Source organism: Acromyrmex echinatior, chromosome 13 (genome assembly GCF_024713525.1).
Source record: "Acromyrmex echinatior isolate Ae372 chromosome 13, ASM2471352v2, whole genome shotgun sequence".
NCBI classification, from domain to species: domain Eukaryota; kingdom Metazoa; phylum Arthropoda; class Insecta; order Hymenoptera; family Formicidae; genus Acromyrmex; species Acromyrmex echinatior.
Genome location: NC_141864.1, coordinates 2,851,943 through 2,868,891, shown reverse-complemented (window position 1 = coordinate 2,868,891; position 16,949 = coordinate 2,851,943). Strand labels below are relative to the sequence as shown.

Here is a 16,949-nt window from a genome sequence, read left to right as displayed (position 1 = left end):
GTTCAATGTACTGAAAGCTTTGTATTTATCGGAGCACATGCGAAGTGCACAAAAGGATCGCACAGAACTACAAAGCTCTGGTTGCATGCCTTTCCGTAAAGTTACCTAATTTCGCAATAGCAGATCAAGCGCGGCTCAAACGATTCAAACGACAGCCTTCGGGAAATTTGCAGAGTCGTTTCTTCGGCTACAGATATTTCTGATAGATACGAACTATTATATTATATACAGATTATATTTCAACTTATTCAGATTAAACAACTTGAAAAAATTTCACTTCGAAACTTACGAATATCATGATAAAAGAAAAAGTGAAACTAAAATTATAAGTCTTTCATCGTACATATTTCATCTCTAAAGCAGATTTATGAAATGAAGATCCAGATTTTTTATTTCCAAAGTTAAAAATTAACTAAAACGTATAAACTCGCAATATTTTGATACGATCAAGACAAAATAAAGGTCATAAATTTTAAAGAATACATATATCATTTCTATTTTAAATATTTATTATTTATTTTTTGGTTGTTAAATAATTACACCAACACTTTTATGATTTCTCTCATCTGCTGGAAGATGAAAAAAATTGCTCGCAGCAAAAATATTGAGAGAATTATTTTATGGTTTCGCGCTGCAATATTAAAAAATGCGCTGAAAGCATGAAAAAGCTACGAACCGCTTTGTTTGCCAGAAAGCTTGTTCGATATTTTTTTCTCACACTGCTATCGATGTGTAGAATTTTTTAATTAAAATGATCTGATGTTATTTCTTAGTAATTCGTATTAATTAGAAAACGGTTTATGTTTTAGATGCACGCAACGAACATAATCATATAGGAAACACGAAAAGCGATGCACGCACGTACAATGCTTTTTTGACCCTTTAACCCACTTCAAATGGTTATTTCTAAATCAATATAAATCATTTCTCTCAGCCCAACTTTTCTATGATAACAAGATTTGATTTTCCTTTAATCAAATTGTATTTTTTTGCAGTTTTTAGTAGAATTTATAATATCGCAGTGTGAAAATAATCTTTTCAATATTCATTACACGCGAACTGTCATCTTTTATAATATGAGAGATAAAAGCAGTACTGTTATAATACCATAATAGTTATTCAATTAACAACAATAAAGATTTAAAATAGAGAATTTATTTGTTTAAATTCTTATGGAATTTATTTTATTTCTATTACGTGTATACGAAAAGTTTAGACTGTTTGCACATTTTCATTCAACTTTCATGTGATGCTGAAGTATAAGGTATTGTTGCAAACTTGCAAAAATATTAATATTTTCCAAAAAAAATTAATAAATTATACTTTCGAGATGTCAATTTTCAACATTTCTACCATTTTCGAAGAGTGTAGATTTTCTAATAATGAACTTTGTAGATATAATTATACACGCTCAAATCTATTTTTAAAAAGTTAAATATCTATTTTTAAAAATTAATACAAAAAGTTAAAAATAAATAGTTTTGTTTTGAAAATTCAAAAACATCTAATTTATCTGTATCTACAAGTTTGACTGAGCCTGCATGCAAAATAGGCCGAAATGCTTCAAAATGTCAAATAATCTACTCTGCGGAGCAGTCAGATTTCACATTTCTACGAAAAGTATGAAAAGTATGAAAAGTTGGCATTTTAGGGCTTAGGCAAGCTGCCATGACTAAATGCAAATAGGCGAAAGCGTCGCGCAGATACGCGCTTCAATGCAGTGTAAAATTTCGTTTGTATCGTACAGTCGCGGCGATTAACGATGAAATCCAATCGCGAAATCGCATATCGACGAAATAATCATCAATTTACTCAACAGTCAACGCTAGATCGATTCTGATGAAGAGTACGCAACGTAGCGCAAAGCGGAAAAGAGAGCAAGAGGGAAAGAAAACGAGAGAAAGAATATTCACTGTAACAAAAATGAAATATTCACTTCGATCCATTTTCGTATACATTTTTTAATTGTTAGTAATGGAATGGCACGCTTTAGCATAACCTATATATACCTATCGCTTTGGCTAAAAGCATGAAGGTTTTAATAAAGCTGTACTTCAACATTTAATAGCTTAAAAGCGTGTTGCATTTTTAAGATAGAATATTATTTATATAATTAATCCTATTTAAATATTTAATATGATTAAAAAAATGTGTATCGGTTTTTGAAACATTTTTCATGTACAGATACCTCGATACTACTCCAATTACGAGAAAATATCTCGTCGCTTTTCTATGTTCTTTCGAAATACGAAAGGTGGATAGAAGGTGAAATAAAAGCTAGAGGAAAGAGTATGCTCGAGCATAAACTTCCACAAAGTGCGGGGGCGGCGAGACAAATAGATGCGCGAACTTCTGCACGCGGCGGCACCGCATCAGAAAAGGCGAATAAACGATTTTCAAAAGATGTGCTTTCCAAGACAAGAAAATTATGCTCGAAGTGAAAGGCAGAAGAAGAAGAAGGAGGAGGAGGAGGAGGAGGAATCTCTTCTCCTAAAATTTGAAAGCATAATTTTGGTATCAAAATACTATTATATATTTCATACAATTTATCCCGTACAGATAATTTTGGAGTATTAAAAACAGAACGATAAGAGCTGATTAAAAGTCGCTTATAATAAAGGCGTTTATGATAAACTGTATCTAATTAACTTTATCAATTGCTTTCTTACGCATTAATACTGGTTCATGAAACTGGTTTTATCATGGCGCAAAGTTACTTACTTGGTTTCGCGATGGCGGTTGTTGTTGCGCGAAAACGTCACAGCATCCGGCGTCCCGTCGGCAAAAGTGCGATAGTGAGAAAAGGTCTTCAGCGATCGTTTTTCTTCTCCTTTCCTCGCAGACTCACCAAACTCACCTCCTGCTGCCACTGCACCCTGTTCTCGCAAAGAGAAACGCGAGAATCGATCCGGCAGCCGGCGCGAGAGAAGATACACTCGACGCCCGACGACGATGACGACGACGACGACGACGACGACGACGACGTCGACGTCTCCTGTCGGGCGGCGGTAAGCCACCATCGCCAGCCTAGACTCCCGAAAATCTCTCAAAGTGAGAGAACTCGATTGAAGACCGACGACGTCGCAGTGTAGACTTTGTCAGTCTCTCAACCGGCAACCCGCTGCGCCTTTTAATTGCATCCATTACGACGGATGCCGTTTCCTCGTCTCGCATTTAACGACCGCCCGTCTGTCACGCTCGATAGTTACATCACCATAATCTTTTCTATTGTACTACACTTCATCTTCATTTTCCTTAATTACTTATTTAACGTTCTTTCGAAAAAAAACTAGCGGTAGTTAGTTTCCACGACTAAAAATAGGAGAAAAAGAAATAAAAGATTAAGTACCATTGCCGGTTATTAAGTAGTGAACAATTGTGGGAAATTAAATTTTCAAGGAAAAAAAAAATAACTTATATTTATGAACTGCGCTACGTCACATCAATAATTTGTGGCAAATTAAATCATTTCTTTGTCGCAATAGATAATGATAAGTCGCAACAGTTCTTCACCGATTTTTTTTTCTCGTTTCGTTTCCATCTTATATCATAATATGTAGGATGACTAATGTAGGTATTGAAGATTCCTAATAAGCACTTTCTGTCTGATTGCATTAATTCTCATTTTTTATATCTAAGCGACGCATTTATTTTCGGTGTCTACATGTTCGTCGTTTTAAATTAATACCTCATGATGTAAAAATGTAATTTCTTTATTATCTGGAGACACGGTAGCGTTTACTAAATAAATGTTACGAACCAATAATCAGAGGAATTTAAGTAAAACTTACACTCTTAAATTCATAATGTTAAAATTATATCCTATTTGAATTATTTTCATGGGTCGTCGCTACTCGTATTTAATATATTATTAATTTCAACTAAAACAATGAAGTTAAACAATTTAATTCAATAAAATATATAAAAATTTGACTGAAATTTAGTTTATCATTTACTAAGAGCATACGTTAATATGGACATTGTTTACTTTAAAATTAACTATAGAAACTGATTAATTTATATTTTGATACACATGGAAGTTAATCATAACAAAATGTTATTTAACTCACAGGATTTAACTCGCGGGATTATTGCTTTTTTTTATGTTTAACAATATGGCTGCACGATGTATTTTTCCTGTCGAAATGCTTGCATTTTAGTAAATTACTAGAAATTCTGCATTCTGTGTGGTGCAATTCTCGTAATTTACTAAAATACAAGCAATCCAGCTGGGCGAAATACATCGTGCACCGCATACTGTTAAATTCATAATTCATTTACTGTCAAAATATATCCAATTTGAGTTCTTTTTAATCCTTTGTATAGGTCGCTACTGCTCGTACACTCAATATGTAGTTAATTTAACTAAAACAATAAAGTTAAACAATTTAACTCAAGAAAGTATATTAAATTTGACATATTATACGAATTTGTGTATCAAATTTAGTTTATTATTTACTAAATGCATACAAATTTATGTGGACATTGTTTACTTTGAAATTAACTGCAAAAACGAATTGATTTACATTTTGATACATATGGAAGTAAAAAAAATAGTAAAATGTTGTTTAACTTATTGAAATTGAATTGTTCGATTGCTTCTTTGATATTTAACAGTGTAGGCTTAACAATGTGTTCCAGGTACGTGTTAATATTCATGAGACTACCGTCGCAACGTGCACGAAACTCGCTCGAGACGACACATTGGGCGCTCTCTCTCTCTCTCTCTCTCTCTCTCTCTCTCTCTCTCTCTCTCTCTCTCTCTCGCCGGAGGATTATGTGTTTTATTATAATAAATAATCGTGGCTATAAAACGTGCCCGTCAACCGCGCGATGATGCATCGGATGCCGCGCTTAAAAAGCACCACGTAAATCACGGAAATCGATACGGCGCGTTCTGCAGTGGCGATAAAAATCGTACTACCTCCGGCATCCTCAAATGCACGAATTTTAATAGGCATCTGTAAATATTTGTAAATTTTATCATAAAGTACCACAGAAATCCTGTCGATTCATATAAATTTAATGTACATACCTGTACGTGTAATATATCGCCCGTGTGAATCGAATATTTCGATAGCGTTATACAAGTCCACCGTAAAAAATCACATCCAGTAGGACGTTTCGAGCTTATGCCTGACGTATTTCGCATTTCCGTCCCCGGTAAAATATATCACCGGTCGCATCGATTCCTCAGGCTGCAGCGAGCACAATGAAAAGCGGAAAATCGAATTAATTTACACTTAAAGCTTTGAATGATCGGTGATTGAAAACCCGGATTTCGTCACGCCATCGAGCGTTGCAAGCTCGGATTTGAAATACGTTAAAATTGAATTCCGAGTCAACGTTCGAAATATTGTGCCTTTCATGTTTTGTGTTTGGCGAATCATTTACATTTTTGTCCCATCTCTGTCTAAGTTAAATAAGATATCAACATTTTTCTCTAATATACATATTTGTTTCAAAAGCCAAATAGATATAATTTTTTTAAATTTGTATAAATATACGGAGAGAGAGAGAGAGAGAGAGAGAGAGAGAGAGAGACTTTATTATCAAAAAAATCAAGAGACTCCTTGACTAGTAATAACGTTGAGACTTCTAAACTATCGTGATAGTTGAAGAGTACACTCAGAACTATATAATTTTCAATAATACAATTACATTGTAATTATACATTACATTATTGTGATCTCTCTGAATACAATAAGCCATATGTTGGTATTTAACAGATTAATTGATCACTGATGAATGAAAATCTTGATAACAAGCTATACGCATATCATACGAACAGACTTGTGATATATGACACGCGACATATTCTGACCTGGCAAATACATTCGTCAATTATTGCAGAATTTAACTGTTGCGAAAATTGATTGCGCTTGCCAAACACGGATCGTTTACATTTCATATCGCTTAACGCGCGAATGCCGTTTTATCATATTAAGCGAGCAAACTAATTCCCGCGTCGTATAATAAATGTCACGCGAATGCAACGCGAAGTTCTTCGTTCAATTAATGCTTTAACAAATGCAAATTGAACAGAATTTTTCGTATTTTATCCAAATTTTATATACCAGAATCTACCTTTTACAACATACACATAAAATCCATATTTATGAATAAAATAAAGTTAACATTGAAATAAATGGAATCAAACAAAATGAAATATGAGAAGTCATTAATATTGGAAATTTTATTTTATTACCGACAGGTTCTTTAATAAATTTGAAAAATTGATTTTCTTATATTTATATCTTTTTAAATTTTAATATTTCGTATATTCGATCCCGTATAATGCAACAATATAAATGCAAAATGCAATAAAAGAATTGAAATTAACCTGCCACAAATTAAATTTATAAATTAAAAATATATGTATATGGTAAACGCGCAAATAATTCCGTCACATTTCTATGATAAAAAATCGGCTTCGAATTCGTCAAAAAATTTCGCATGAAAAAATCGTTCGGGTCACGCGAATGGCAGGCCTGTGTATGTCGCGACAATGAAAGAAGCGAAAAATACATGTTCGCTCATGCGTAATTTTCGTAATTCGGCATTTATTGCGAATGAGCGAGTACGTTGCGTCACGTGAAAAATAGCGTTAAATAGCAAGTAATTTTCGTGCCGACATTTACGACATGTTTCGCGAAAGCGATAAAGATGCTGCATCCTTTTTGCAGTGAAGTGTAAAAAGCATTATGCGGAAGAATGCCTGCGACGTGTTTTATAAGATATGAGCAATCACCGGGAAAGATGAAAATCCTGAAAACTTAGATGATACTCCGCGAAAGCCCAGACAATATCTTTGGCATCTCCTCCTTCAAACGCAGAACAGAAATTTGCCTTTAAGGTAGTATATGATGATCGTTTTACACACATACACATGTATACAATATTTATATACATGTATCTGCATATCGGAGATGTCAGAAGCGAGGAAATGTACCGAAATTTCGTGTGACAAACTACTACTGACTTTTATGAAAGCACGTGCAGTCGCAGAAAAAGTTTTAAATTTATGAGAAAGTCTCGAAAATGTGTAACTGCAAAATTATCCCGTCATAATTACGAGTCTAATGAATAATTCAATGCAAACTCGACATCTTGCGTGTATTTACATTCCTTATGTGTATTGCAAAGCCGTTCCAGTTACAATCACTAGCGATATCAATGCTGAATTCGAAATTTGTATGCTGACAATATCACGTCGATCCCCAAATTATTATAAAGGCCACCATACAACTATGATACCATTGTTATCCGATATACTGCTATTGGCAATCATAAATAAAGCATATTGCTCCTTTCGACCGCTTCTCGATTATTATCCACGGAAAATCGAATCGATTATTCCCAGAATACCCTATTATATCGATATATTGTTACCGCTCAAACATATTATTAGTTGAAAAGTCTCTTCTCTTCATAGGCAGTACGAAACGACAATTTCATTCGCCATTCAATTCGCGAAATTGTAATTACAAGTAAATGAGAAAATCGTAACATTGTAACAATTAAAATTATGAACGGTATTACATTAATCTTATGCAAGAATTTTTCTATAATAAGTTATCTTTCATACGCAACGAATTAAAATCTACAGAAATAAACAAGATGTTAAAATTCGTGACAATTTTATTTTTCAGAAACTACTACTCATTCATTTGACTTCGTGAATAAAATATTAATTTTAGATGTCATCTTTATGTCGACGTAATCTTCTGTCTAGTCAGATGAAGATTACACGTTTAGTCTACGTCGACATTATTCATATATTTTGTACATACGTAACAAGAGGATTTGACTTTTGTCAACGAATGTCATTAAAATCAGATATCTGTATCCCTACCAGCATTCGATTTTCGGGTTTAACATTGAGCGACATGTAGCTGCTGAGAATATATTTGGCAGCGTGATTGCAAAAGGATGGTGGTGTATTTTTCACGTTATGGTGACATGTGGACATGATCGATGGTCATATGTGCCCTTTGTGCAAATCGCGACAGTGTAAACTAACGACGGGATCAAAAGCTATAGTCAAACTACAAACTTTTTCTTTCTGAACGCTGCGAAGAGAGAAATTAATCATTTCAACAAATTATCTATAATTTTAAATAAAAAAAATTATTTGCAGTTATTTCTGTTTTCTAAATATTTGTAATTATGCGAAATTGTTGTATTTATTAATATAAAATTACAGATGAACTAACAATTGTAAAAATGATTTCTCTTAATTGTATGTTTTTGTACTTTTGCATTAATATTAATTTACTTTATTATAAAAGAATATATGTAAAATAAATATATATAAATAATGGAAGTATACACAAGTAGATTTCTGAAAAAAAAAACTGTTTTTAAAAGAAGTTCTCCTCCTCCTTTCCACTTGTCACCCCCTATGCAAAATTAAAACAAACGATGCGACTAAATAAAAAAGTTTCGCAAAAGATAGTATGAAAATTTTCCTTATAATCGTTACAACTCTCGTTTAAGAACGATCAAATAACCAGCATAATATGCAGCGCGTAACAATCTCCCAAGGAGAATTTAATTACTCCCACTGGTTTTAAATGTAGAAACGCAAACTAAGGTCCGCCAAACCAAAGGATATTTCCATTACGTTAAAACTCTCTTTGAACATTTCTCTCTTAATTATATTCTATCCCAGGACATTTGATAAAAGATTGAATATGTATAATAATAGATATAGAATTGTTAGCTTTGCCTCAAAAAGATCGAAAAAAGATATTTTTCATAAAACAAAGATTATATCTAAGTATGTGTTTAAAAAGTCACTAAACTCAATAATGACTTTCTCATTAAAAATTTAAGTGAAATTTTCTCCTGGAAAATTTATTTATTGTATATTATGTCTTCAAATATTCGTGAAATAATTAAGTAGATATAATCGTTAAATTTGTCTAGCGGAAACACCCTATAACAATTACAAAAATATGCATTTAAAAAATTATTAAAATCTACGATTTTTCTATTATTATAAAATTATTTTCAACGTTTAATCATATTCTTATTTTGTTCGATGAAACATCAAATAATACGTAATATCAGATGTGTTAGCATTTTTTAGAGCAAATATTTTGGTACATATATAATAAAAAGTATGCTTAAATAATTAAAATTTTAAATCTCACGATTACGTCAACATATCTTTTTCAAACGGTTTCAATCATAAAAAAATTAAGTATATAATGTTAGATTACATCATTATATCATTTTACGAGGTAAGAGATACTTCAATCGATGGAGTGAGAAAGTGATCGCCGGAAAAGAAGGACGACGGGAACAAGAACAGGAGGCCGTCGCAAAGAGCGGATTTTAACGGCGATTTCTGTCACTTCCGGAAGCGCGCAGGAGTCGGAGTTCTCTCTTTAGGCAGGGCAGCAGATGTTCTCTACGACATGTTCTCGCGCCAGAGAACTTCCCTTCTCCAAGGGAAATGCGCTTAACTAGCCGTCACCGCCCGATGCTGCTCGCCGTTTAAGCCTCCCTCGACTAACCAACCATCCCACCCACCTTCGCCGTGAACCCTACAAACCCTAAACAAATCTTCCACCACATTGGAAGAACAATTCTTCTACCTTCCTAAGACTCGCAAACCACCCTAACCGAGTCTCTTTCTTATACGCAATATTCTCCAACAATTTTCCATCGCGCGTTCCAAAACAAATGAAGTGAAATATTCCGTAATTAATATCGAAATTACTCATTTCTCTTTAAGTTTTAATCTTATCTCAGAAAAACGTTATTTCCGTAATTCCGCCATATCAAAATAAAAATGCTATTTAAATACCATATTCTTATGAAAAAATATATTAATATTTCACTCGTATTTCTTTCTGTAAGGATTTCCGTGCATTGTGCAAAAAACATTTCATATATGTATTGAAAACGATTCATTCGAGTAAAATCCTTCTTAAATTTTTGTGTTAAATTTTTAGCACATTCGAATGTTAATTCAACATAGGGTGCGTTCCGAATTATGTATGAAGCGCATAATGCATCATTTGTCCTCATTTGTTCACGAAATAATAAAGAAGGATAAAACGCTTCATGCGTAGCTCGGAACGCATCCATAATGTAGTTGTGTTATTTAAATAATTTGTATTAAATTAATATTCAACATTTCTTAATGTTAAAATAAACACAATTTATGAGTAAGTGAACAAATAACATGAAAATAATGTGTTTTATAACGTAAATTCAAAGATGAGTGGATAAAATATACGTTAATTTAACATATCATAAATATTAATTTTACTGCAAAAAATATGCTTCTACAAAAAATGCTTCTTGTTTACAAATTGTGTAAATTATCTTTCTTGTGTTTATTCGTTTACATAATAGTTGTATAATCTTCTAATCTATTTGTATTTATCTTGTGTTAAATTACTGAGAGAAAAATGTCGAAGTATTGCGAAGTAAATGTTACTTACGAAATTTGATTGTGATAACGAAATATACATTTCTGTGAAATATATCTGATTAAGTGCAAAAAAATTAAATAGATGACTTATTTACTAGGAATCAAATTTTATTTCGCTCGTATTTAAATAAATATTTATTTCAGTGAAATAAATATATTTCTCACAAAAATATTTTTAGGCATTTTTTTTCTTTGCCCGGATGTACAGTACCCTCATAAGTTTGGGAACACCCTACGTTTTACAAGTTTGTAAATAATTATTTAATCGAAAAGAGACGAAATAAAAGTACATACATATTACGTACGTTATCTATAATTCGTATGTATATATTTTTATTTCGTCTTTTTTCAATTAAAGATTTAATAACATGCTATCAAAATATGGAATTTTAATTAAAATGCAATTCATACAAAATCTGATTCTTCGGGGCCATTTTACAATTTTTACGGAGTCTGAAATCAACTTGTGACTCAAATAGTTTAACATTTTTATAAAAACCGTTAAATTACAATTAAATGGCCTGTGTATATATAACGAACACAAGTACAACACAAGCAAAACAAAAGACCAAAGCTCGAAATTCGATCTTGAGTGCTTCGATGCTGTGAAATGATTGTCCAACATATTTTCGACATGTACAAGCTTATAGATGTTCTAGATAAATGTTTATCGTTATTTAGACATTTTACGAAGTATTTAAATCAAAAACTTGTACAAATCACTATCAATGGCTTTCCTGTAGAATGTTCCCAAACTTATGGAGGGTTCTGTATGTAATGTGTTAAATTTAATATAAATTTTCCAATAATATGTCATTGAAAAAATATTGCTTTTTGTATTATACTATAAAGTGAAGCAAGCGTAAGCCTAATTTGCAAGCAAAAGTTCACTGCTATGCCATGTCAGAAATTTTAGCTGCTACTAAAAACCAATTATATTATTAATTAGATGAAGAGCCGTTAAAAAAATATCCATCACATAACTAAATCATTTTTAATTACGAACTATATATATATATAAATTGCTTCCTCTATCAAAATAATCCAATTAAGTGTTGCTCACAAATCGAAACAATCTTTCTCAGAAATTGTTAGTACGACTTGCGCATGATGAGGAATCTCGGTTGGAATTTTCTCGCGGTCTTGGATTGCAAGGAAAATTTACAAAACGCGCGCGGCGATTTCTCAAGCAACCCGCGAATGCAACGAAGCTGCAGGGACGAAGCGCTTTCGCACGTGTTACATCTGTTAGTTCCGACTGCGACGGCGACGGTCGCGTGACAAGAATTTCGCTGGAAGCGAGGAAATGCGCTTTTAACTAACTGTCACCGCCCGATGTTATGAGCCACTCCGCGAACCGTTCTCACCCTCGCAAACCGCGAACAAATGCTCACCTCGTAGACGACCTCTCCGTGAAACTTACAATTAGTTGAGTCCTCGAATAACTACAGCGATCTGCAGGACGTAATATTTATATTTTCGTACGCAATGCAATTCCTAAAAGCAGTTCATTATTTGACTATGTATGTATATTTCTATACGTTCCCCCACATCTCTTTAAAGCTAACCGAAACAATTATTTTTTTATAGACTCGTCGACTTAATTTTAGACTTATGAGTCTTTTATTGAATGCAATCGTGTATTTAAATATTTGCAAAATTTGTATAGGATAATTAAAAATCACCGTATATATAATATTTTAACAGTTTTTTTAAAGATTAAAATATTAGGTGACTCCTAACAAAAACATATCGAAATCATAATAATAATTAATAATTTTCCACCTTCTTTTCTCATAATTTTTTAAATAAATTCAATATATTCATAGTTTCATAAGTTAATAAAAACTTTAATCAGATACTTTTCGAAATATCAAAAGTTCAATTATGAATGATAACGTTTTCCAAATAAGAGATGTGAGATCCAAAACGAATAATCCTGTACAATTTATGTTACTGTCAATATAAATTTTTCATATTTTCAATGCATGTTAATACATCTTTATTTTTATGATAATTAAATTAAATATCCCGCATCATATTGCTAGATTGTAATTGTTTTTATTAGAATATAAGATTTACTTCAAATATTAAGTATTTTAATATAACATGCAATTAAATAAAAATGAGGTAATGCAAAAATATTAGGTGTTGGAATTAATTCGTAGCGTTTTTTAATGAAAGAATGTTATTTATTTCACATGAGCATTAAAAAATACATTAATGAAAGTACTTCCCATCACTTGTAAAACGCTACGAATTAATTCCAACACCTAATATATATAAATTATTTTATTCCGCGATAGAGTGTTTATTAAATCTCCTGTTTCATTTTAAGTTATATAAAATAAAAATATTATTAAATGGATAAGCTATAAAGGAATTAGAATAAGTTTAGTATTATAAGAAAATTATAATTAATTATTTTTTGCGCGACATTTTTATATTAAATAAATTCCGATATTGTGCGTAAAATATTTCTTTTGCCTTTCTTTAATTATCTTGTGACACATATAAATAAACTTAAAAATCTATCATGTTCAAGTATTATTTTCTTTAGTGCCATAGCTTTATAGAACATTTCATCTTAGAAGAATAAAAGTCAAAGACCTCAAAGTGTATCTATTAAAAAAATATTTAGGAAAGGAAAAAATGATGTAAATTAACACACTTATTGTTAATAATTTACACACAAATAGTTAATAAGTTTTACTTAGCACGTAAGTACATACAAAAATATATAATTTTATTCTGTCGTTATTTTTGTCGTTCGATATATAACATAAATGAAACTTGATTTCACCAAATCAAAATTATATGAAAATATCAATATTTTACTATAATATATAATACAATATAGAATTATATTATAGTACAAAATAATATATCGTGAAATAAACATCGTGCGCATAAAATAACAATATTTCCAACAAAAATCTTTCCTTCAATAAAACTTTTTTTTTTCTTTTATTAAAAGCTTTAGGGCTTTTATTAAAGCCCACAGTTCTTATATAAAAAATAAAAATAATAAATAAAAATTTTAAACACGTGATTTGAAAATACTGTACATAGAATACTATACATACAATATATAGAATATTAAAAATATTTTGACATTTACTAATTAAAAGATTATTCTTAAAATAAAATAAAAAATATTTTTTGCAGGCGTTATATCACACATGATTATCGTAGGACGAAACGATTAATTAATAAAATAATAAATAATAAATTAATTAATAATTAAGTAAATAACAAAGTATAATACTACTAATAAAGTATAATACTTACTCCTCTGCTTGCATCGTCCGATGGCTCCTAAGCTTCCTTCTCCTCTCAGCAATCTCAGCTTCTCTCGTTACTTCATCATGGCATTCACACTCATGAAAGCAGTCAACGATCGTACAGTACGATCACGCGACACTTTTCACGACACTTCCGATGCGCATCTCATTATTTATGTCGCTACAAAGGAAATAATGCAAGGAAGATGTCGTCGTACAATACTCCGACGTCTCGCAATTAATCACTGACCGATTAAAAGATCGATCGTGCTTCGTGTATCTGTAATGGTATCTGCCACGAATGTTTCAAGATGTAATGAGATGCAACGACCTTTCAGGCCTACCTGATCCTTCCGGGCCAAGGCTTGAATGAACACGCGAATGACGTTATGACCTTGCGTACATTCAGCACAAAACGCCGAGAGCCATAATTTGCCTAGTTAACTTTCATGGAAATATTTTATACGTTAGAAAATAAATCCACGCCAAATATTCTGTCTTTTATATTCCGGATTTTTTATGCTTGGGCTGTAGAAACTATCGTGTTATCGCGCTTCTCTTTATAATCGAGGTAGATACATAACTTTTATAATCAAGGATTATGTAACTTTTCTTCTGGAGCGGAAACGTGAAAATTTTGCATATACATATGTATACAAAAATTTTTATTTTTCCATCTTATGAGAAAAGTTACCTTGATTTCTTGATGGGAGATAACAAGCATTATATTTAATATATTGATTAATTAATAATTATTTTATGTATACATTGAGCGAAAAATGTACTAAATTTTAATAAATATTTGTTTGAATAGTTCCAGTGGAATATTTACTAAATGTAAACATATATCTATTTGGTACAAGAATTATTAATTTATGTGTGTGTGTGTGTGTATGTGTGTGTAACTATTATTTTTATTTAGCAAATAGTTATTTTCCGTAAATGTTATATTAGTACTATTCAAATAAGAATTATTTATTACAGTTTGGCACATTTTTTTCTCTGTGTACGTATTATAATATATGTTATATAATTAACATTATACGGAAAATAAATCATTATAATCCGAAAATATTTGTTATTAAATATTTAGGTTTGGAGTAAACGTAAAAGAGATTTACTTGTGAAATCGGGGACGAGAGTCGGCTATTAATTTTCGGTAATTGCGCAATAGTGACGCGCGAATTCCCGAGCAAAAATGATTAACTGCTCGCGTCATTAGGCGCGAAAAATACGCCCCTAACTACCAGTCAGCCACTCCGTGCCACGTTCATTCTCTGCATTCTCTAACCCTGCTAAACAAATGCGCTCTCTTTCTTCGCGGGCAACCCTTCCCGAGAACTTAATCAAGTTTGGTCGTAACTGAAAGTTACGAGCGTTCCCACTTTGACCGTTGAGAATTGAGAACTGCTTTCAGGCGGGCCTATTGTCCCTTTTTCGCAAAAATGCTTTTTATACATTTCATTTAGCTAGAAGATCGTTCTCGCACGTTGGCCTTTGTAAGAAGACAGCGTGAATGATAACGATCTTTTTTAACTCTTGCACGGATTACGTAATTTTTTACTCAAGTGCCGCATAAAATTTTAATAGAAATTCCTAGGATACATTTCTCCCTTCTCTTACGAAAAATGTTTAGCTTTATCAACTCTTTAATTAATAATATGATAGATGATTATAATATAATAATTTAAATTAATAAAGCGATATATAATCCAATAATTTTAATAAATATTTAATAAATTTCATAAATTTAATAATATTTCATTAATTAATAACATTTTAAAAATTTCGAAAATTCTTATATTACAGATATCTTGAGAAATGCTCGATATTTATATTTTCATATTACAAATCCTGATTCTAAATTAATCTTCAAAATATCATTACAATAATTATTAGGCTATTTTATGTAGAAGAGAAATAAAGGGTATCTGTTAAAAACAAGTATTTACGCGAATAAATCAGGTCAGCTTCTGTAATGACTTAAAATTTCAATTTATCCGAAATGAAATTTGTTTTCTCAATTCCCTTAATTCCTAAATTGATGGAAACATTGTTTCACAAGAGTGTCTGATATACGATATCGAGTTCATTTTCTAATCTCCTAAGCTGATAATACAAACCATAAAATCTAATTGAAGTTAATTGAATAAGAAAAATTAGAGAACAACGAATACATTTTAATTAACGACTAGATTTTTTTAAATGACGTTACGCAGTTATCAAGATAGCAAAAACATGGTTCAATATATTCATAGGAGGTATATATTAAAGCAATGATGAATAATAAATATTTTCAGTAAACTTGGTGATACTTGTTCGTGAACGAGTAGATAAACTTTCAGGTTGCGCGATCGGACTTTAGTCGACTTTCGGTCGTCGAGACCCTTCTAAATATCGCAGTCTTTAATCCGCAAATGTGTTGTAATTAAAGCGAGGCTGGGTTAAAGTCCTTGTAATGGGCGAGGCGCGCAAAGCTCACTTCAATTTCGGTTGCTAGGAAACTAATCTTCCGACACTTCGTGAATTCCGTGCATTTCGATTTGCCAGTAGAAATTACTTCGATCTAATGAGTGTCGATGAAACTTCGATTTAAGTTGTAAGGGAATGCACCAAGTTACGTCACATGTGATAATTATCGGCAGGACGGGTGTAAGGACTACGGATCAATCATATCATGTTTATAAAGTTTGCACGCGAAATCATTTAGTATTTTCTTCCATCCCACATTGAAGCGAATATTACAAATATCTCTTTTAGCTCACTTGACTTCATGAAGAAGTTTATGTTGTGTACAATTAAAATTTTTTTTCCAATTAAATTAATATGAAATGAAAATAAAATTATCAAAATTAAGTACATTTTACACATTGTTTGTCAATATTCATTAAACATGAATAAGATTGCTACTATAAAGTAGATAAAAATACGTACGTTAATAATAAAAGAAAATTATTTTATGCAATAACGTTTCTTTTTGTTCGTATTTCAAGATCATAGCCAAAGAAAACAAAAATAGATCCTACGAAAATGTGTGATGATTAAAATAATCTTAAGCCAACTCTATACTTTTATACCTTGGTGCTTTTAAGAGGACGTGAGATGTGTCAGAACAAGCATGCCGGCTTAATTCTTTGGTTTTAAGCATTATCGCTCGGCTCTTGAAGAGGCTTGGGATTCTAGTGGCGGTTTAAACCGAGATTACGTTTAGTGTA

The 16,949-nt window shown here is 31.6% G+C and overlaps 1 protein-coding gene across 3 annotated transcripts in view; it reads right to left on the bottom strand.

The window, feature by feature from the left end:
• Positions 1-16,949, bottom strand: part of Cad87A (cadherin 87A) — a 271,251-nt gene that overhangs the window by 204,370 nt on the left and 49,932 nt on the right. The window lies entirely within an intron of this gene.